The sequence below is a fragment of the Castor canadensis genome, chromosome 2 (assembly GCF_047511655.1).
Source record: "Castor canadensis chromosome 2, mCasCan1.hap1v2, whole genome shotgun sequence".
NCBI lineage: Eukaryota > Metazoa > Chordata > Mammalia > Rodentia > Castoridae > Castor > Castor canadensis.
The window spans coordinates 113,760,913-113,786,121 of record NC_133387.1 but is presented as its reverse complement, the minus strand read 5'-3'; the positions used below and the strand labels follow the sequence as shown (position 1 = coordinate 113,786,121).

At 36.2% G+C, this 25,209-nt stretch overlaps 1 pseudogene; it reads left to right on the top strand.

Moving 5' to 3' along the window:
• The first annotated feature begins 18,446 nt into the window (after positions 1-18,446).
• Positions 18,447-25,209, top strand: part of LOC141418134 (gamma-tubulin complex component 5-like) — a 76,815-nt pseudogene continuing 70,052 nt past the window's right edge.

The following is a 25,209-nucleotide window of genomic DNA, read 5'->3' as shown; positions in this document are numbered from 1 at the left end:
TCTTTTATTCATCAGCGTTTATGGGCACTATGTAACAGTCTCTGATACATTCTGGAGATATGAAGAACAAGGTGGACGATGACCTTTGCAGCACATACCTGTCTCATACATTTAATCATAGCTACCTGGGGGCTTGTGGAGTGGCTCAAGCATAAGAATACCTGCCTAGCAAGCATGAGGCCATGAGTTCAAACCTCAGCACCATCAGAAAACAAACAAAAAAGCAAACTCAGACATAGCTACTTGGGAAGCAGAGATCAGAAGGATCATTACTTGAGCCTAGCCTACGCAAATAGTTCTTGAGACCCCCCCCATTTACAAAATAACCAGAGCAAATAGACTAGAGGTGTGGCTCAAGCAGTAAATCACTTGCTTTGCAAGTGCAAAGCCCTAAATTAAAACCCAAGAAATGGCAAAAACAGACAAACAAAAAAGACAACTAATTTTGTTTTTATAATTACAAGTGCTCCAAAAAATGAAGTATAGAGCATACTGATATCCAAAGTCAGCAGGTCAGGGCTCTCAAATGGGGCTGGGACATTTGATGAACAACAGATGTGATCAGTCTATGCAAGGACTGTGAGGCTTCTGCTCTTGCTGGTGAACTTGAGTGCTGTATAAGAAGACCCATCTATGTTCACAGGTCATTCTGTCCAGACCTTGAGAGGAGCATGTAAGAGATGGGCACAGCCTGGTTGCCTCCAGCCTCAACCAGGAGCTTTGACCAGTGTTGGGAGGTCAGTGTGAGACTCTGGTTAGAGACAATGTCTAGCAAAAAAGCCGAAGAAATCTGGACAGTAACAGTTGGGTGAGATTCATCTCTGGAGCAACCAAATAGAAATAGAGCTGGATGAAAGTTAGGTTGTGCCAGATGGTTTTCTGGGGGCCTTGGACCAGCCTAGTTCTCTCCCACTTATCATTTGTAGTTGTCAAAATATAGCCGTGAAGTCTGGGAATGTAATATCCTGAGATAGGGAGGGACTGGCCTAAAACCCAGTCTCAGATCTAGTTCATCTAGAAAAGATGTCCTTCGATGCTTTGTCTCAGTGTGTCATGCCCCAGAGGAGTGGGGTTGGGTATAAAACCACTCCTGCTTTCCAGACTCCCTCAGCTGGCAAGCAAGTTGAGCAGTGCACAGCTGAGACTCCATCTCTCCTGGGCATTTTTCTGAGCTTTGAGAGACTGGGTCATGATGAATTCTAAGATTATGATATTATAAGGCTTCAGAAGGCAAGTAATTTACTGTCTGAAAAAATAAGAGAGGTTCCCAAACTTTCCTGGTTTGTGGTGTCTCTACTGTCTCAGCACATGTAAGCCAAATGACATTAAGAAGTTAGGTGCGACCAGGAGCAGGTGGCCCACACCTATATGCCTAGCTTCTCAGGAGACTAAGATGGAGAAGCTAGGGATTTGAGGTCAGCCCCAAAAAACAGTTTGAGAGACCTCATTTCAAAAATAACCAGAGAAAAATGGACTGGAGGTGTAGCTCAAGTGACAAGCTCTGAGTTCAAATCCCTAACATGTATGTGCAAGGCCCTGAGTTCCATATCCACCACAACCAAGAAAATCCACCCAACCAAACAATCCCTCCAAAGGAAACCTGACACTTTTCTAAACTGATAAAAATATTTTGCATTTTCCTAATGTGATAAACAATGGCCGAACTGGATGATGGATAAAGGAGTACCACTCACTGTAGTTTCTCTTCAACTTTTTATTCATGTTTAAATTTTTCATGATAAAATGTTGGAATTTTAATTGAACTCTGTATATAAGATCTGAGTTGTGCTGTATTAATGGTATCTAAGAGAGAGCGAGACAGAAAACTTGGACCTAGTTAGGGGGTGGGTATAAAAGTAGTGAAAGGAAAAGCATCCTATGGGATCATAGATATGGTTGTCCTGTGTAGGCAATCCATTTTCATATGCTCTGTGCCTGGGTTTTTGGAGTAGGACTAATGTTGGTGCAAGCAGCTGTGGAGGATGGCACTGACTTCTTCAACAAGGCCCTAGGATGGCCTCCCTTTCCCTATCCTGAGAAGCTGAGTCCCAAAACCCACCAGCTTCTCACACTGACAGAACTACCGTGCGAGCAGAGGACTTGAAATAGGACTCACCTGACTTCAGCCTCTGCATCCCCTAAGGTGCCCCCCAACGTGCCCCTTCAGTGTAGCACCAATCCTGTGTGCTCTGCTCTGTGCCCACCCACCTCTCTTGCCACGCTCTGTTTTAAGAAAATTGGCCATTTCATCCTTATAAAAATGAATGACTAATATTTCCCCAATCTCACCAAGTGGAAAAGAAATATTTTATATCAATGACATATTTTGCTTGGTGACAAACTAGATCTCTCTTTGTTTTTATGTATCAACAAGATGTCTGCCTTCACTTTTAAATTTCAAAGTTCACTTATTCCCTAACACTGAGGTACATATTTTAAATTCTAGGCACAGACTATTATTTTCTCTGGATTTTTGGATTTCTATACATGTATCAAATATAGTTCTTGGCAGATATCCCAGTAGAACCACTTCTGTGAGTGCACTGTTTTTAGGTTTTCATTTACACTTAGCTTTACTGTTGCAACAAATAGCCCCAAATCTCAGAAAATAACAACACTAAGTATTTGCTTGTGTTACTGGAGGGACATGGGTGCTGGAGTATATGGACTGTGCAATGCTAAGCTGCCTTCTGATAAACTCCAAATAATCTTATGCTGATAAAATGTCAAAGATAAGAAGGGGAAATATAAGAATATGTCTGGGGGGTGGGTATTACTGGGAAGGGGGAGGATATAAGGAAAGGGGGTCAGAGGGTGAATATGGTGGGAATATTCTGTACACATGTACGTAAATAGAAAAATGATACCTGTTGAAACTGTTCCAAGAATGGGAAGGTGGGGATAAAGGAGAAAGATGGAGTGGGTTAAACTATGAAATATTGTAAAAAATATTGTTAATGTCACAATGGATGTCCAGTACAATAATAACAAAAATAAAGTATTAAAAAAGAATATCTCAGACATCTATATGATTAGAAGATTTGCTGAAAATATGCAACGCATGCAGGATGGTAGGTAGACCCAAATTTTATCTAATCACAAATGATAGAGTGATCTGAATCCATACATGGGTTTTATATTCATTAAAAAACTAAGCAGCACCACAACAAAATCCTTCAGAATCCTAATAACAATATAAGATGGAGGAAGTTAAATTGTGGAAATGAATCTGGAAGAGGAAAAATTACTAATGTCATCAGACTAACATGTCATTAGTTAATTAATATTCACTTTCTCTCTCTTGTGTTTTCTTTCCTATATTCTGATTTAAACTACTTGCTAGTTCCAGCCTATGCTAACTTTCAGGTACTATTTACAAATTAAGTATTATTATTTCTGCAATTTTTATTTGCCACAGACAATGGAGTCCTCAAAGACCTTAAGTGAGTTCTGAAATACTATGCATGTACTTTAAGAGTGTGCATTCAGGGACATCTCTCTGGGTTGGTTCAACTGAATAATTTGTTAGACATACTCAAATTAATTTATTAATATTTTGTTTTACTAAATAGTTACATCGAAGAATTAGCATTCTTTGGATAATCTCACAATTTAATACAAAATTTAAAATTAGCAAAAAGAACTTGAATAGTTTAAATAGACTTTCCACTTAATATTGAAAGATACTCTGATGGAACATTGTTACTTCTCAGTATCCCCTGTCTAGTGCCCTCTGCAAAACTTCCCCCAAGATGCATCTAGTTACATGTAATCAGGTTCAAATTCACAACTTCAGAATTTTGTTTTGTTTTTTAAATACACATCAGAATATTTCAGGACATACATCCTCTTCTACTGCTTCACCTAATTATCAGGGCAAAAAATATCGATGTCTTAGATGGGCTATTTCATAATGATTTTTTAAATAAGAGCCTTCCTTTGTTGGAGGAAGCCAAAATACAAAATGAAACAAAACAAAAAACAAATAACAAATAAGCAGTACCAAACTGAAAGAATATTCTTTACATACACAACATGGATTTATGCTTTTGACTGAATACTGTTGAAGAAATTATTTACCTTTGTGTTTAGAATTTTACTCATAAAGATCTTAATATTTGTGTAAGGCTGGCTGTTTCAGAAAAGGGTAAAGGACTAAATATCCACTGAATTTTATACTATGTAACTTTTGATTCCTTATTAAAAAGTACTTTTAAAAGTCTGTAAGAATTCACCAAGTTTCGAAGTTACCAGGATCATTAACTATTCATGGAAAAACAGCACATGTCCTCACTTTGCATATGTCACTTTGGTTTCATTTTCTTTTATCACATAAATGTCTATTTAAAATTAAGATGTTATATTAAGTAAATATTTATACTGATTCTTAGAGGCCTTAGTAACACAAAATTTGGAAAATTTGTTGCTGTTCAGGTCTCCACTCTGACACATTACTGCATGTTAAAGCAACCAACATAATATGGAAGCTGTGATTTTGCTTTTCATATTTGGAGTTTGTTCATCTATTGCATGTTGCTTAAACATAACCTACCAGCAGTAATTTCTTTAGGATTCACTGTGGTGAAAAAGTAAACATAACAGGGTCAACCAACACTAAATTTCATTCAGCACATTTCCTCATGTGTAAGCAAATTAATTTTGAAAATGTTAGTGACAGAATCAGGATAACATTAACAGAAAGTGCTTAACAAAGAAATGAGTGCTTACTCTTCATGGTAGCAGTGCTTCAAGTATTAATGATGGTGCCTTTAAACTGTGAGATCTTTCAAAACAAGGCCAGTGTGATTTTATTTGTTAATGATTATATACATATATACTGATACATTACCTTCTAATAAGACTGTTTATAAGTTGTGCACATGATTTAATAACCTCTAGCAACTCTCCTATTAATAAATTTAAGGCTTCAGAAACACGTGTACATATATGTCTGTATATACACAATACATATATATATATACACAAACAAGTTTGCAGCACATTGATTAGATCTTCAACATATCATAGACATTGAATTTATCATTTCGTTATATCAAGAAAATAAAACTAATTTTGAACAATTGAATACAAACTGAAATGATTAAGCTTCCTTTTTGGAATAAATGAGAGATTTTTCTTAAATATAATTTTAGAAATGTTATTTGCATTAATTATGTGAGGCTAAATAACATTGTAATGATTGAGGACATTTAACTCGTATAATTTATGTGGAAAATGCAGATTTTTTTCTAAAAATGGTACATATTTCATGTTGAATGTTATTTAAATATATGACATGTATCATTAAATATTAATATAACTATATATGCCATATTGATTTAATATAGTAACAACACATTAACATGTTAAACATTTGTATATTGTTTACTATAAACTACTATAGATTTAAGAATAATATATTTAGCTAAATTCATCTTCTGGTTTCATGGTGTCCTTTCATTTTTACTTTCTTCTTCAAAATTTGCCTCCTGATTTTAAGTCATGACAGCTAGGAGTGTCTCTAAATCATGCTCATGTGATTCCCTAATCTCTGCAATTTCTTTTATGATCAATTGCCATACTGGTCTAGGGATTCAAGGTTTTGGGGCAAGTGCTGCTAGTCATTGTCAGTTTCTGATTTTATGGAGCTCTGTTATGACCAATGTCACCATTTACCTTGAATAATTTCTGGCTCCATTCACTAAACTGACATTAAATCATCCTAGGTATTGTGATACCCAGTATAGCTATCATATTTATCACTATCGCTAACAATCTTGATCCTCTACTTGTATCACAACATAGGGGTTCAACTTTGGCCTAATTATTTCTGTTGAATTACAAACGAGTTGGGTTACTATCTTGACTCTGCTATCACCAGTCTTGTACCATTTACTTGCTTATTGATAGCAAATTTTCTGCTACTTAGAAAAATTATTTTAATTGACACATATTAGTTGTAACATCCTTAGTTGGTACAGTTAAGATGATTTGATATATGTACACAATATGTTATGATCAAATCAGGATCATTAGCATTTACTACTCTTCAAACATTTATCGTTACTATTTGTTTGAAAACTTGTATATTTTCTTCCAATGATTTTGAAATATATTATAAATTGTTATAGACCATATTAATTTTATTGTTTTGAAACATTAGAACTAATTCCTCTTCCCTGACCATATTTTTGTACTCATTATATAACCTCTCTCTATCACATCATCCTGGCTTTCCTAGTCTATAGTAGACACTGTTCTACTCTTTTTTCCATGAGTTTAACTTTTTTGTAGTACTACTGGTTTAACTTAGTGTCTCACACTTGGCAAGCAAACACTTTACCACTAGAGCACTCCCCTACCACATATGAGTTTAACATTTTAAGCTTCTGTATTAGTGAAAACATTCATTATTCATCTTTCTGTGCCTGGGGTGGGTCATTGAATATGATTTCCTACAGTTCTGTTCACATTGATGATAGTAATAAGTTTTCATTTTTCTTATGGTTGAAATATATGTCACATTTTCCTTATCTTCTTATCCATTTATAGACACATTGGTTAATTCCTTATATATTCTTTTTTCAACAGTGCTCCAATAACCATGCTAGTGCACATATCACTTTAACATAGTGAATTTCATTGGGATTGGTGAATTTTATGTTAGTTCTAGTGATAGATTTTTGAGAAAACCACATACTTTCTTTATTTTGGTTGTATTAATTTATACTATTTACCAGAGTATAACTTCCCTTCCTCCACATCCTCAACAGCACTTTCTAGTTTTGCTTTTGATAATAGATATTCTAATGTGACAAAACAATATCTCTTTGCAGTTTTAGGCTTTTTTCCTGATGATTAAGGGGTGTTAAACATATTTTCAAATACTTATTGGTCATTTGTATGCTTTCTCCTGAGATGTATCTATTTACATGATTTGTCTTCTTCTAATTGAAAATTTTCCTACCTTTTTTCGCTATTTGGTTGATTATATATTCTGAATATTAGCCCCTTGACGGATGAATCTATTGCAAATAACTTGTCCCATTTTCTATGGTGTGTCTTAAGTGTTGTGTTCCTTACTGTGCAGATGCTTATTAGGCATAATTTTATTTGCCCCTTTTTGCCTTTGTTGCCTGTGCTTTGGGGTTTTATGTAAAATCATTACACACACCAATGTATTGAAATGTTTCACCTATGTTTACCTCAAGTAGTTTTATGGCTTCAGGTCTCACATTTAAGTGTTTGATCCAGTTTGTGTTGATTTTTTGTATTTAGGGAAAAGTAGGCATCTGGTTTTATTCTTTCACATATGTATATCCAGCTTTTCCATCAGAGTTTATTGAAGAGAGGGCTCCTTCCCAAGTGTCTTTTCTTGATGCCCTTTTGAAAATTAGTTGTATTTGTTCAGACTAATTTCTGGGTTCTTCTTAAACCTTGCCATCTTTCACTTGAGCTCTTTTCTCAGCATATAGGTTTTTTATCTTTTTTTTTAATAATGAACTTTGAAATCCAGAATGATCTTTATTACTTTTTTCATTTTACTTATTTTTTCCTTTATTGTGCTGGTTGAGGGTACATTGTAGCCTTTACAAAGGTTCTTAAAATTTATCAAATATAATATACATGAATTTATTACTTTTTATATCTTTTATTTGTCAATAAGCTCTTTGGAAGGAAAATATATATGTAGATGTATTCCAGTTTCTATTTCTATTCTTTCATATCATTTGAACTCTCAGTTGCATCACAAGGAGTAAACAATTTTTATTTTTCTTGGAATACCTCATCATGATACTTCATCTTTCGATTTCATTTTGTTCTCCCTAGCTTCTCTACTTCAATGACTTTGTTAACTCTATCTGTCCTTGTTGTTTCCTAAAACTTGGAAGCACCAGATTTCACTATCTGCTAATGACTAAAGCTATTTCTTCACCATCTTCTATTGTTCTCCTCCACTATAGGCATGGGTTTCTACAGTAATTCTCAATCATTCTTTTGAAAATGGCATGTTCAGTCATACTTTAAAGCTTTTGTAGTGTATTTTCTCTAACTGGTTGATGTGTTCCCTTTCTCTTTGAATGTGTACCTCTTTTTTGTCTTCTAGGATTTTGCTTAAATGCTATCATCTCATTATAACATTTTCACCTCACCTGCAAATAGAGTAGGAACTTAAGTTATGTACTGCTGTATATTCTTGTGATGATATTTGCATATTTTTACAACAGTCTTGTTTGATGTGTTACTCTTTTCTTTGTTTGTGGTCTGCCTTATTATAGTAGAAGTAGTAGACAATCATTGCTTTGCAGAAGCAGGGATCTTTTCTATTTTACTTATTCTTTTTTATCTGGAGTATAAAGAGAATGGCTATTTATTTGCTTGCTTTATCTGTGTTTACATTCTTGCTTACCCCTGTAAAAGTATAGGGAGCTTTTCTATTTTTGTTCACCAACTTTGACACAGAATATGAGATAGGCTCCTTATTATCTCACATGAATTAGAGATTCTGTATACTCAAAATGTTCATAGACAAATTGCATTAAATGTTAATTTTTCTGAAGTGTTTTACATGCATTGAGATATCCAGAAAAAATTCAAAAATATATACTTGCAAAAAACATATAATTTTTTTTTGCTGTACTGGGACTTGAACTCAGGGTCTACATCTTGAGCCTCTCCACCAACACTTTTTAATGTTGGTTGGATTTGTTTGAGATAGGATCTTGGGAACTACTTATCCTTGGCTGGCGTCATACTATGATCCTCCTGATCTCTGCTACCTGAGTAGCTAAGATTACAGATGTGATCCATTAATGCCTGGCTTGGACAGTATAAACTTTTTTGCAGTAATGAACATAAAACTAATGATTGACTCCCAGCTTATGGCTAGCAAAAATCCAACTTTATGGTGTGTCTGTGTGTAAACAGTATGAGATAACAAATAACCTAAGCTTTTTCACTAATTTACTAGCTTAATATATTGTTGTTTTAATTAAAACAAAAGGAGAATTTAAGCAAAGTAAATTAAGGATCCATACATGGGGATGCATACTGTAATCCTAGAATGAATGCAGGAGTACAAGGCCAACCTGGGCAATAGAGAGACCCTGTCTTTCTCCTTTCCATCCCTAAAAAGAAATTAACAATTCTTTTATATAATAATTACTACCTAAAATTTTATTTAAAAATAATTTTTTCTTAAGTATATTTATTTAAGAAGCAAATAAATTGGTTAGTTAAATGAACTCATAGTTATTTGTGCTGAACATGGAAAGACAATTTTTATGTACTTCATAATTATTCACCTCTGGAAGTCAATGTTATCCAAAATTAACATTGGTAGAAAGAGAGAAGACTTTGCCAGACCAGATATGGCACTACTGAAAGAGCTTTTCCCAGAAATAAACGTGCCTTTCCTGATATGAAGAAGTAACTCAATATTAAATATGTTTGAAATCTGGGGGAAATTTAGAAGAGTTATTTGTCATTGTTGCCCATAGGACCAAAGTAAAAGCGTATACTAGGATTCCCAAAGGAATGTGAAAAGTAAAATGAATACAAATGTACACATAATTTAATTATCACAATTAGATATTAAATAATCTAATAGTATTGGGCACTGTGTACTGTGATATGTCAATGAATAATAAAAATCATGCTTCATAAGATATTTTATTCTTCAAATAAGCATGATGAAGTTATTAAAAACATTATAAAGAATAAAATAGAAAGTGAAAAATTGGAAAGTGAAAAGCACATATTATAGGAAAATTATTTTCAAAAGGAAAGAAAATCTAAGGAGAATTAGTAATGCCAACATCTGTGACACATTCTCATTCCCATTTGGCCTCTTGGACTGTTTAGATGGACGAGAAATAAATTTGAATCACCTCACTGTCCAAAGTGAGTTTGTAGAATTAAGTGTAAAATAATCCAGGTGTCAGTGGTTCATGCATATAATCCTATCTACTTGGGAAGCTGAGATCAGGAAGATCAAAATTCAGGTATCACCAGTAAAATCTAGTAAGACTCTATCTCAATCAACAACTGAGCCCAGTAGCACATTCTTGTCACCCCAAGCTCCACAAGTGTCTCAAATTGGGAGGATTACAGTTCCTTGCCAGCCTGGGGATAGGGATGGTCATGACACCCTATTTAAATGGAGAAAAGTTGAGCATGGTGGGAAGTGCCTGTAATCCCAGATGTGGTGAGAAGCATAAATAAAAGGATTGCAGTCAGGCTGGCCAGGTTAAAAAGCAAGATCCTATATTCAGACTCTCTACTATGTGTGAAGGGCTGTGTTCAAATACCACTGCTACTTCCAAAAAGAGTACAAAATAATTTGCAGTAAGAAACAGAATAATTGTATCAATCAAAGAACATCAAGGAGGTAAGAAACATTGAAAGACTGATGCAACCTATGTACTAAGTGAAATGCTTATTCTGGGCCAGAATAGTTGTTATCAAGGAATTAGAGATATAGAATAGATTCTAGACTTGTGTACTTATATTGATCTGATAGAAAGTCCTATCAATGAAATTGAAATCATGAAAAACCTGCAGTTATTGAAAATGGCAAAGTCAAAATTCAAAAATGCTTTTTTCATAAAAATTAAAGCAACCAGCAATTCTTGTGAAATAAAAGATAATAAATATGAGTAAGATCTTAATCATTGTAAAGTTATCCATTTTTATTGTTTATTGGGGATGAGGATTAAACTCATTTCAAATGATATCTAAGAGTGCAAATTGGTTATCTAGATGTTTATTTGTAATTTGACATCATTCTCTGAGATAATTTCAATGTAGTCACTCAGCACATCTGTCAAGTAAGCTACACCTTCTTAATTTCATAGACAAGGGGAAGAATGTTCAAATAAATGAAGTGATTTGGCAGTTGGTGGAAATGAGAGGAAATAGACTTACATTTCTGACTGTAAATCAAGTATTGTTTGACAAACACCTTCCTGAAAAAACAGAGTTGGTCACACCTCTACTGTACTGTGACAACTTGAGCTAATACAGGGAATGTTAAATTTCAATATCCAATTAAATATTTCCTTAATACAGCAATGTAAGCTATAGGTTACATTCTTTTATTTGTGAACATATGACTTACATAATTTACACAGAAATTATGGAAAGTACACAAAAGTGTTAGGATGCTAACAACTTGGAGATCTATATGAATGTATCATTTTTTTGTTTTGTCCTCTTCACTGTTTTCTTTCATGACTCACAAATATGATGAAATTGGCCTTAAGAAATCAGTTATATATATTTTTCATCTCACAGCAAACAAGCACAAAAAATGTCGATGTTTGTTTCTCTAAAATAAATAAAACTATCTAACTTCATTTAATCCCATAACATGCCTGGTTCATAACAAATAATTTTGCAGTTTCTTTAAGTATAAAGCTGGATAGTTTATTGAGATAGACAAGGGTAAAGTGAGATGATAGAGCCCCCAGAATTGAGGAGGGATCCCAAGAGTGGGTGCCCCTCATTTTGCAGTTTTAATGTAGTGAATTCCTGTGTCAAACTTTCTTCTTGACATGGACTAAACAGAGTTAAAACTCTTTTTATTTCCTATCATATAGTGAGTTTGAATCTATAGGTTTAAGGTCAATATTCAAAATATCCATTTAAAGAAAACTTAATTTTTACATTGTAACACATGATATAAAACCATACAAAAAACAAAGCTAACAAAATATTTTGATTCAACAATGCTTTCAAGCATTCTGTTATTACAGACCAAAAATATCGATGGAGGAGGTGAATACAACTATGACATATTATGAGAAATGTAGACCACTCTACCAATGCTTTGAATATATATTGTCACACAAGCCCTAGACACCATCAAAATATGTTCCTTTAAAGAAAGTCATCATCATTATTTTCATTATTGATCTGGAAAGTGAATAACAAAATCTACCTTTGGAATTCAGCACCATCTATCCTGATATAATGCAGCTCTATCCTCTTGTCTAAACCATTAAATTTTCACCTATGGGATTATATTATATAACAAATGTTGTGTTTACTTACTTTTTGATATCTACAACTAAATTATTATGTCAAGGAAACGCAAAACTCCTTAACATCACTGCTGCTACCTATTACACTTACTTCAAAATATGGGGTTTTTAACAAATTTTTAATCAGTGTAATTAGGTATATGATAGGAAGTATAATATATATAAATAAACAAAGCATGAAATTATATTAGATGCATTATGGCATCAACCACCAAAATCAGAAGTTCATGTACTTCCACCTGATGACCTGTAAGAATTTCAAAGGACAATACCACAGTCAAGAATTAGATGCAAGAATAATTTTATTCAAATATGGAACAAAGAAAGCAATGCCACCATGCATGGGTCCCCTACAGCTAGTGTTCCCATTTCCATTCTAATCTGGGTGTTGGTAAAAGTGGGAAGGGAGAGGATATACGGAAAGGGTGTAGGAGAGTAAATATCATACAAATATCAAATAAACAGGTTCAGCAATGTAGCAGGATGCAAAAATCAACTTACAAAAATCAGTAGCCTTTCTATACACCAATGATGAACAAATTGAGAAAGAATATAGGAAAGTAAGTTCATTTACAATAGCCTCCAAAAAAATCAAATACCTAGGAATAAACTTAAAGATAAAAATGGCCTCTGCAAGGAGAACTACAAACCACTGAAGAAAGAGATCTAGGAATTCTACAAAAGATGGAAAGAACTCCCATGCTCCTCAACTGGCAATCAACGTAGTAAAAGTGGCTATAATACCAAAATAAATGGAGAAATACATACACATATGGATGCATAAATAAATACATAAATGGATTTATTCACATATAAATGTATTTATTGATAGTTCCATGTATGTATTTGTTTTCCTTCATTTGTTTTCATTTATTCATTCTCTCATTCATTTATGTTATGTGTTTATTTAGATATTTAAGTATTTATAAATCCATTCATTTATGTATTTTCTCATTTGCATATATGAGTATTTATTGATGTGGGTATGTATTTATTTTTATTGTTTGATTATGTGTGTGTGAGTGTGTTTGTGAGTGAGTGTGTGAGTGTGTATGTCTGTGTGAGAGTGTGTATATGTATGAGTGTGTGCATTTGTGTGAGTGTGTATGTGTGTTAGAGTATGTGGGTGTATGTGTGTGTGAGTGTATGTGTGTGAGTATATATGTCTGTGAGTGTGTGAATTGTGCATGTTTGAGGGTGTATGTGTGTGAGTATATATGTGTGTGAGTACATATGTGTTTGTATCTGTGTGTGTGAGTGTGAGTGTATTTGTGTATGTATGTATGTGTGTGAGTTTCTGTATGTCTGTGTGTTGGGTGTATGTGTGTGAGCATGTGTGTGAGTATGGGGGGTGTCTGTGTGGGACAGTGAGTGTGTGTGAGTGGGTGTGTGAGTTGTGCACTTTCCAGTTTTTGCCTGTGTATTACAGCCAGCACAATGCCCCTGATCTCTGTCGGGATTCTATAGGTAAGCAGATATGAGCCTGTAGAGTCCAGCTGGAAGAAAGAAAAGTAAAATAAGAAAACCTGATTCCAGGTATACTCAGAACTCAAACTCAGGACCTTCCCCTTCTAGGCCAGTGCACTATACAATTAGCTACCTCACTAGCTGCTTCCTACTGGAGGTTTTGCCCCTCTATAGTCCTTTTATCCCCAAGGCCTCCAGGGAGAAGAAACCAGGGATGAAGCAAGCTGGCCAGTGCAATTCTTAATTTTCTGAAGGCTTCTGGGCCATCAAAAAATATAAATACATAGATGATTCAATAAATACATAAGTGAATACATAAGTACATAAATGAATAAATAAATAAACAACTGAATAAATGAATACAGAAATAAACACACACAGCCATCACTAACACCTAAGACTAGAACTTCACTGGATAGCTTGCTTCTTCCCCTCCTTTGTTTTCAGTAGAGGGCCTGTACCTGCTCCTGAGGCTGAACAAGAAGTCCATGTGTCCTGAGCACCACCTGCTGGTCCTGAACATCCCTCCAGGGAGGTTTGGGTGAGGGCTCACACTGATTTCCTCACAATGTGTCTTGAACAGTAATACATGGCTGTGTACTCAGCTCTCTAGATGCTTATTTGCAGATACAACATGTTCTTTTCATCTCTGGAGATGGTGAAAAGATACATTATATTCTGTGGTGTGACTATTAGTTTTGATTCTAATGCAAGCCACCCACTCCAGCCCCTACCCTGGAGCCCGTCAAACCCACTTCATGAGGTAATTGCTGAAGATTAATCCAGAGGCTGCACAGGAGAGACTTAGAGACCCTGCATGCTGCACCAAGCCTCCCCCAGACTTCACCAGCTATACTTCACACTGGACACTTGCAATGACAGAGAATTATGGCCAGGAAACTGTCGTACATACCAACTGTTCCACTCACTCATGTCTACACACATACACTTTGTATCCCTTTTCATTTATTTATTTATTCATTTATGTACTTATGAATTCACTCATGTATTTATTGATTCATCTATGTATTTATACTTTTTGATGGCCCAGAAGCCTTCAAAAAGTTAGGAATTGCACTAGCCAGTTTGCTTTATCCCTGGTTTCTTCTCCCTAGCAGGCCTTGGGGAAAAAAGGAATATAGAGGAACAAAACCTTCAGCAGGAAGCACCTAGTGAGGTATCTAATGTCACAGTGCACTGGCCTAGAAGGGGAAGGTCCTGAGTTTGAGTTCTGAGGACCTTTCCTCAGAACTTTCCAGGTTTTATTTTCCTTTCCTTTCTTCCAGCTGGACCCTACAGGCTCATATCTGCTTACCTAGAGAATCAGGACAGAGATCAGGGGCATTGCACTGCAAATAATACACGGGCAAATACTGGAAAGTGCACAACTCACACACACACAAATACATTCTATCACACAGACACTCCCACACACTCACACACATGCACACACATACACCTAACAAGCAGACATACACAAACTCACACACATACATACATACAAAAATACACTCACACTCACACACACACAGATATACACATATATACTCACACACATATATTCTCACACACACTCCCACACCCTCTCACAAACATACACCAACTCACACACATACAAACCCACTTTCACACTCACACAATCACCCCCACACATATATACTCACACACACACCCTCAAACAAATGCACAATTCACACACTCACACACATATATACTCACACACATAAATCAACATATGCTAGCACACATACACACTAACACACATACACTCACACACATGCACACACTCACACATATACACACTCTTTTACACAGAGACATACACACTCACACACTCACTCAGATACATAACCAAACAATAAAAATAAATACATGCACACATAAATAAATACACAAATATGAAAATGAGAAAATACATAAATGAATGACTTTACAAATACTTGAATATCTAAATAAACATATAACATAAATGAATGAAAGAATACATTAACTAATACATAAATGAAGGAAAACATAAGTACATGCATAGAACTATCAATAAATACATATATGTGTGAATAAATCCATTTATGTATTTATTTATGCATCCATATGTGTATGTATTTCTCCATTTATTTTGGTATTGTATCCGTGTTTACTATGTTGATTGCCAGTCCATGAGCATGGTAGGTCTTTCCATCTTTTGTAGAATGCCTAGATCTCTTTCTTAAGTGGTTTGTAGTTCTCCTTGTAGAGGTCATTTTTATTTTTAAATTTATTCCTATGTATTTGATTTTTTTGGAGTCTATTGTAAATGAAATTGCTTTCCTATATTCTTTCTCAATTTTTTCATCATTGGTGTATAGAAAGTTTTTATAATTTGATTTCTGTATCCTGCTACATTACTGAAGCTGTTTATTTGATATTTGTACCATATTCACTCTCCTATACCCTTTCTGTATATCCTCCCCCTTCCCTCTACTACCAACCACCCAGATTAGAATGGAAATGGTAACACTAGCTGTAGGGGACCTATGCATAGTGGTGTAAATGGGATTGCTTTCTTTGTTCTATATTTGAGTAAAATTATTCTTGCATCTAATCATTTACTGTGGTTTCCTTTGAAACTCTGACAGGTGCATCAGGTGGAAGTGCATGAACTTCTGATTATGTGATGATCTTTGCAAGCTTCCCTTTAGTTGGAGATCTACTGTGGTATTGGTAATCAGTGAGTGATGCTCTATTTGCTAAAGCTCCTCTCCTCATTTATGTCTCATGTATTCTAGATATATTTTCTCCATAAAATTTAATGGAGTGATGACTGAAAATCTAACATGTCCCTAAGAAAACATTTGTCAGCCACATCAAATAAGTGAACTAAAGATGCACCTGCAGACACAGTAGACTATTTATGAAATTATTGGAAAATAATTGAAATTATTTTTGATTTTTGTATGGTTATCTAAATTGGGTTGAACATGGAAAAAGTATGAGGGGTATCAAAAAAGACATTGTCAAAGTAAGGTATGAAATAAAAGTTACTACAAAAAATCTTCACAAGAGACATGTCAGTTCTTTGCATTATTTTAAAACAGTGTACTCCAAAAACCATATGATGTGAGTAAAAAATGTAGGTCACTTGTAATGTTGCCATTTACCAAAGGAATAAAGGAAAGGACAACTTTAAGTTAATTAAATGGACAACACAAGCAGCTACCTGGAAAACAGTTAGCATTAAACACAGGTACTGCTATACAGAAAATGCTCCTTTCACTTTTGTCTCCCTAAAAGATACAACAAACACACAAGGATTAGCATCTTTTATGTGGCCAATCTAGACATAAATTCTACTTCAAATTATTTTTGGTAAGCTGTCCAAACTCTATGAGCCAGAAATTCATGGAAAATCGTGCTTATTTTGGTGGGTTGGCACCATCCTCATAGGTTATTCGAAAACACAAAAATAATGAGGGAAAAAATCTGTGATTGAAAAAATCTGTATTAAACATGTCTTTTTAAGAAATTCATGACTTGCATAAGGGATCACCTTTCAATTTAACTAAATTTCTCCATCCCTATCTGCATATGCATGTCAAGCAGTATTTCAGGAAAAGAACATTAAACTATTGTTAAGATACATCATCCCCTTGTTAATTGGATGTATTAAAAATATCATTAAGGTAAGTTCACAAACTGATAATATTTTTAATGCTAATTGTCATCTCCATATTACCTGGTATTGGAAGGTTCCATTGTTTGAAAATCATGAAGTCAAAGGAACATAATGGGTTTCCCTTTCACACTAGAACAAATACTTCTCTGACTTAACTAAAGCTATTTTGAGATAGTATTTTGGGTTAAATTATCCTTTTTATGTTGAGTTGAATATTTTAATATACTCTCTGCAACTTTGCGTCCTTCTCATCTTAATTTATTGCTTTGCATTCAGTAGCAGTCACTTAAAATACTTGTCACACTATGTTACCTGTTGTGCATCAGTGAGGGTATCATCAGCCTTGTCTATGGGGAGATTTCTTTCTCCAGGACCTGCTGAGAGGGCTGTGGAAACTTCTAAGACTGCACTCCTTATTCAAAGACAGTAGGGAAATACTTACAGCATATTGAGGGTTGTAGTAAATATTATTGAAAATATATTAGCACATACATGTTACTATTTTTGTCAGTGCCATTGAATAAACCATATATGCTAGAGTAGTACTATCTGTAGGTTTTGAATATTGAGGATATTTTTTCTTAAAACCGTGTGCATATTAGTGATGCCCATTGAAGTTCTTGTTTGCATTAATTATTAGACATTATAATAACTACAGAGGAGCCTCAGATATTATTAAATTCAGATACCTCATTTTATAAAGAGTCTGAAGTTCAGAGATATTTGTTAGGTAGTCATACAACCCAGGCCATATACCCAATATTCTGAATCTTGTATATTTGTGTTTCAATATGTGAACACCTTTCTATATTTAAGAAACTTTAAATTATATTCAACCCAAAATCCATGAGGAGAATAATTTCTACTAACTCTTTTTTAAAAAACAATTTATAAGTCAGTTTATTAAATTTAGTAAAATAGTTGACTTAGGCATCTGTAGTGGTGACATTGACCTCCACTTCTGGCTCAGTACCGATGGAAGTAATCTGTTTAACAATCTCAGAAGGGCTGTGCAAGTCAATGAGTTGCTGTGAATTCTCATCTGGAACCGATCCCAAGTCTTAGAACCTTCACCACAAGGTGTTTTTCTTGTAGTGATTCTCAAACTCTTGGTCAGCATGCCCACTGGTCCTGTCACTTTGAGATTCTTTTCCTTGGTGCCTCTGATCAAGTCAGCACCCACCTTCTCCAGAGACTTCACATTGCTGCTGGTGAGGGTGATTTGAATTCAGTGAATTGCCACCTCCGGCTCCACGGGGGTTTTCCTGGTATCTTTAAAAGCCATGGCTAAAGTGGAGCTTCCTGACCTACTTGTTCCTCAACAGGAGCGAACATTGGTGAGTCAGGAGGAGGGGCGAACATCAGCACAGATGGCAGGTATATCATATTTTTTCTATGCTATCATTAATGTCAAGCTGCCCCAGCACTCTCACATCTGCTCTGGTTCTTGACATCTTTGAGAATTCTACCTTGAGACTGATATATAGCAGGAGGTCCTGCAGATAGATTCTCCCTCTGTTCATAAAACCAGCCCAGCCCTGACCCTGCACTTGAGGGAAAAAAGCCTGCTCTAAATTCCCAGCTGATCCCACTCCATGATCAACACTGAATACAGACCACTCTGCCTGGACTTGGGGCTGAGCTGGGTTTTCCTTGCTTCATCCCCTCCTTTCTTTGCAGTAGAGGGCCTGCACCTGCTCCTGAGGCTGAACCAGAACTCTATGTGTCGTGAACACCACCTGCTGGTCCTGAGCATCCCTCCAGGGAGGTTTGGCTGAGGGCTCACACTGATGTCCCCACAATGTGTCTTCAACAGTAATACATGGCTGTGTACTCAGCTCTCTAGATGCTTATTTGCAGATACAGCATGTTCTTGTCATCTCTGGAGATGATGAAAAGATACATTTTATTCTGTGATGCGACTATTAGTTTTGTTTCTAATGCATGCAACCCACCACAGCCCCTACCCTGGAGCCTGTCGAACTCACTTCATGAGGTAATTGCTGAAGATGAATCCAGAGGCTGAACAGGATAGACTCAGGGACCTGCAGGCTGCACCAAGCCTCCCCCAGACTCCACTGGCAGTACTTCACATTGGACACTTGCACTGACAGAGAATCCTGGTCAGGAAATTGTCATACATACCAACTGTTCCACTCACTCATGTCTTCACACATACACTTAGTATCCTTTTTCTACACAAATCACCTTTTAAAATAGTCACAAGGAAAACCCAGCTCAGCCCCAAGTCCAGGCAGAGTGGTCTGTATTCAGTGCTGATCATTGAGTGGGATCAGCTGGGAATCTAGAGCAGGTTTTTTTCCCTCAAGTGCAGGGTCAGGGCTGGGCTGGTTTTATGAACAGAGGGAGAATCTATCTGCAGGACCTCCTGCTATATATCAGTCTCAAGGTAGAATTCTCAAAGATGTCAAGAACCAGAGCAGATGTGAGAGTGCTGGGGCAGCTTGACATTAATGATAGCATAGAAAAAATATGATATACCTGCCACCTGTGCTGATGTTCAACTCTAATCCTAGTTAATAGCATAGTAAGGTATTTGGCTCAATTTTGAGGCCATCTTGAGTTACACTGTCAAAAAATATGATTTCTCATCATGTTTTTCTTCCTTGTTGGGTATTTTGCATATCTCAATAGTTTATCAATCCTTCATTGTATTGAAATTTGTGAATATTCACAAGAGTCCACTGCAGTATTATGTCAGTCTTTGTCCTTTTGTGGAAGTACATGATAATTTTATGTACATGTACAAGAATTTTGATCTTAAAAATCCATCACCTCTACCTGGCCCACTCTCCTCAAAACTGGATCCAGTAGATCTCTGATGTGGCCCCTTGAGGAACTTGGATGATGATATTTGCCAATCACCCTCCAATGATGAGAATGTGACTAGTGCAGAGAAGAAACTTAGGGGAGTCTTAGTCCATTACTCACTCCAACATTGCTGGTATTATAAAATACCCCAGACTGGGCAACATACAAATAATGCACATTTGCAGAAGTGTCCAAGAACCTATATGTCCAACAACAAGGCAATGGTCAATGTGTTGTCTGGTGAGGGTGTGGTCCCTGTTTCCAACATTGTCTGATTTCTGCACCCTTCCATTGCAGAAGAGATGTTAACTGGGTCCTTTAATTGCAGGATAGTGACCAGAGATCTAATCACTTTGTGAAGCCGAGATAGAGAGACACTAATTCCATCTATGTGACCACATGTCTCTTGGACTAATTTCCTGCAGGAAGTCCCATATCTAAATATTATCACTTCAGCATCTTTACATGAAGATGGGACAAGGTACTTTCACAGTATGATTATTATATTTCTTTTTACTAAACTCCAGACTTTATCACAAGCTCACCAGTTCTCAATTAACACCCCATTTTGTCTCCAAAGTGGTCTCAGGACACGATGTTACATTAGGTCTTGGCCTTGTTGCACTCTGTGGGTGGTGAATACTCTGTATGTATCATACATCATGTGTAAAATCATATAATGTATGCAAATCATGTCCACCTCAAATACTAAAAGTGTACTCCATCATAAGAGCCTCCAAGATTTGAGCTATCCCAGCATTAATTTTAATTTTAAAGTGCACGTCCAAAGTCTACTGCAAATGTAACCTGAATCACATACCTGTGTGAGACTCCAGGTATGAAGAACATGTGAAAGCAAAATAATTAGGTACTTCCAAAATACAATAGTAGAACTCACAAAGAGAAGACATTCACACTGAAAAAGAGAATGTCAACAAGAAGAAATGAGTAAAAATATCACAAGAAAATCCCCAAACCACAATGCTCAGTCACCCAGTCTTAAGGTTGATGAATAATCCTCTGTGACTTGAGGTCCTGCCTCTACACAGACTGCAGTGATGTTTGGGCCCACAAGGCCCCAGAAGTCCCATCTCAATGCTTTCCTGGATACAGTCTGCACAAGAGAACTCATGAATGTTAGCAATTTCAAGTGGCTTTGCATGCTGCTGGCTCTAAATACCTGAAGTACAAGGAACAGAATCACTCTAAGTGTCAATTATGCATTGCTTCAGTTTGTGCTCTGTTCTGTGTCTCCTCTTTCTTTGTCTCTCTGCCCCTCTCTGATGCTCTGTGAACATCCTTTGAAAGTTGGGTGGAGGCTGCCATTACCATACAGCTCTTGGAACAAGAGTGAGAGTCCTGGGAGCAAAAACAGTACTGTGGCTGAGCCACACAGAGTCAAACCAAGAGCAGCAGAGCAGGAGGATATAAGACATAGATGTCATGAAATGAGTATGATGTGGTAGATGGAGCCTCAGGACTTCTTTCCTTATTCAGCAACATTGCCATGAATACTGACTTAGACATGTTCACCTTGAACACTCCTTCAGTAAGATGGAATACACCATTAACTCTGAGAGTGTGTGAATACTTCTTCATTTTCTGAGACAGGTTTTTAGTGCATTGCCCAGTCATGCAGATTTACGACTGAAAAGGTGAATTCTACAAAACATTTAAAGAAGGACAAGCTCCAATTCCAAAACTGTTTCAAAAATTGAAAACAAAAGAAACAGCATACTCATTTGATAAGGCAATATTGTCCTGACAGCAAAACCAAGAAAGAACACAGATGACAACTACAGGACAATAATATTATAATAAAACACTAATACAATGATTGCATAACCACAATTACCTGTTATGCTGATATGGGATTTATCCCATTAATGCATGATTAGCTCATCATATACAAGTCAATAATTACAATACATCACAATAGAAGGAAGAGAAAAACCCATATGGCCATTTCCATAGATATAGGACAGTCATTCAATGAGATTTAACACTGTTTTATGATGAAAGCTCTCAACAAATAGGTTAGAGAAAATGTATAAGTCTGCTCTCCATGATTGTAACAAAATATGTGACCCTGGCTCCTTATGAAGAACTTTGTGTTCCTCAGAGTTTGGGAGGTTCAAACACCAAACAAAATAGCAATCCTTTCTGCCTTTCTGCCCAGTGGGCCTGAATCTCCATGTTACTTCCTTAGAATCAAGTTGTGTGTCATATTAACATGTCAATGTTCCATACTGTGGAAGATAAACTCTTCCCATATTTGTAAGTAAGATTTTAGAGTAGTTAGGCCTCTTATATTTTGTTAGAGATAAATTTTACAAATTATAAAGTTTATAAAACATTTATAAATTACAAATTTTACTGCTATTAAAACAAAATTAAATAATGTTTACCAGATGCTAGAAAAAGAAAAAAACCCATAGATTAATGTGCACATCGCTGTGTCACTTCTATTTCCTGTGAAATTATCTTGATGCAATACCGTTCCTACGGTACTATATTAAGTTCCATTTCAAGTATAACTTATGAGTAAATTATCTAAACACTCATTGTCTGTGTGTCTGTTCATAGAAGTCACTTCAGAACAATCATTATATAGGTTCCACAAAAGGTGATGTGATTAAGCACAAACAACCTGTACCCCTGACCAGGATGCTCAGTCCAGCCGTCCCCTCCATGTCCCCTGACAAGGAGGTATCTCACTCCAAATAGCTCTTCTGAGAGGAGGAGGAGACTTGGAAATCCTTATAGAGGACCCAGTGGGACATGGGAGCAGTGACCCACAGGCATCTCTGGTTTGGAAGGGCTGACCTTTATTTTGCATAGGTAAAAGAAGGTAAATTCTGTTCCTTTCATGGGAGACACCTTAGGGTAAATGGATCCCATTTCAGATATGATGATTGTTGGTTGACTTGTTTCAACAATGTCTAGGGCAGATCAGTTCCAGTTTCTATAGTACAGTATTTCCTTATTTGGTTGCTATAGGAAAGATAAGCACCATAGTGATTCATTGGTATTTGCTCAACATAATATTTCATGGAAATCCAGCAAATAAGACAGGGTGGTCATAACATTAATATTAATAGTGAAACAAGTTTAAATTGTCATATTAAATGTGGAATTAGCAGAGTGTGGGCCCACACATCTAGTCACCTGTACATAGGACACTGAGGAGTGATGATAAGGAGTTACAATCACCCTGTCAAATTACAATATACTTTATACCATAATGAAGAAGGTGGTAGTTGTAACTTCACTACTATTCTGTTGAATAAAGGGCATTTTCTTATACACTTCTGGGGAGCTAATTGAATAATGGTACTTTAAGGATAGGAAGATGGCTAATGACATTTTATCACGAAATTTTAATATTCTTACATGTACGTTTCTAAGATTTAGACACATAAGAAGAAATCACGTAACATTTCCTTACTTGCACATTATTGAAGACATAGAAGTAATTATTTTAAAAAAGGAAAATAAAGAAAAGGGAGTACGGCACATGCTTAGTACACAAACTGGCCTCCTCTTAGCCACAGGGGGACCTGGAACAAATCCTTCATTCACAGGGAAAATGCAAGACAGCAAACAGAAGATAAAATGTGAGGGACACCAGGGGGAGACTCACCCTCAAATAGTCACAAGACTCTGTTGCTTAAATCCTAATGTGCCCCTACCTCCCGTTGTTAATTCTGGGAAATTTCTGGACTAGAGCTTTCCTCAGCTGCTCCTCTTGCCAGAGGAAGAAACAATTTTTAAGTGGCTATACCCAGATTATCCAGTACATGAAGAGAAATGTGTCTGTGTCCCAGTACTTTTGAGCATTTCTTCTAACTCATGCAGTGCATTCTGATAACCTGCACTTAAACTGCTCCTTCCCTCATAGCACAGTCTCTCCATACTGTCTCACAGTTCATAATTTCCCAAATTAAGGTTCACATCATCTCTGTTCTTTTGTGCTATAAATTTCTAGTTTCTTAGATGTTTCTGGACTCCTGACATTTACAGCATGAATGTAGTCCTGTCTCTGTGGTACTCGAGGAAAGGAAAACTTGGCCTATGTTTTTAACATCCCTGATGATCTAATTGCCTGGACAGGTCTTTACAAATGGTGGAGACATGGACAGACACCATCTCCTTAGCTTTAGTGCCTGAAGTTTGGTTTTTACCTTCCTCCCCATTTCTCATCTCTGTCCCTGTTCTTTTCCCTGTCAGTCTGATGAATGGTCCTTGGGTTCTACTAATCTGGGGGGGGGTTCTGTGCTTCCTGGTTGTCTTTCTGCTTCTTTGTGTTCAGAGGCATTGAGACAATGCCCCAGCCCAGCATTTGATGGGACACCTACTACTTCTTGCAGTGAGCTCAAAGGCTCTGCAGTCCTTTCACCCATGGGTGAAAAAGAAGAGATATTAATGGGCCAGAAAAAAATCCAGAAAACTCTTAAATGTGAATAAAAAAGAGATTTTCAAGTATTACTTTCATATTCTATTTAAGCAAGATCCAATCATGTTTGGCCAATTTACTGCTAGATTTTTAAATGATAATATGTTCTTCTAATGACCTTGTTAGAAAGGACGTTTGCAGATAAAAATGCAATATTGATCTAGAGTTTACAAATAGGAAAAAATGTTCCTTAAAAAGATCCTTCATAGCAGGGAACTTTGCTCCTCAGAGTGTCTATATGTTTCTGTCCCCTTCTGAAGAGGTTCCAAGAAGGGACTTCAGAGATGGGAAGGAAGAGTTGATCACAGAGGTAATCATCTATGACCTAACCCAGGCTCCATTTCATGGCACCCTAGTTGCAGCTATCCCCAAGCCTCCACTTACTCTCAGATCTTCCTGTTCTGGTGGGAGAACCTTAGGCCTGACATGTTCCCTCTTCTGTTTCTTCACATTAATAGCTGTAGAGAATCTGTTGGGCTCAGTCTTATGTTAAAGAACTGCTACCTGCTTTGTCTACTGGTAGTCACCTCAGTCTTCCTAATTTGTGATTTGGGATTTCCTGAAGCACAAGAAAAAGTATGTGTTCAACAAATGAAATGAACACATCCAATAATCTAATTCTGATCAGATTGGATCTCATAATCTCTCAAAGGGAAAGCTGTGTGACTTGTTGCTTACCATTTTTAACCATTTGAAGAGATTTAAGTATGCTTCCAATTTTTACTAATATGAAGTCAGTAAGAAAAAAAGGAAAGAGA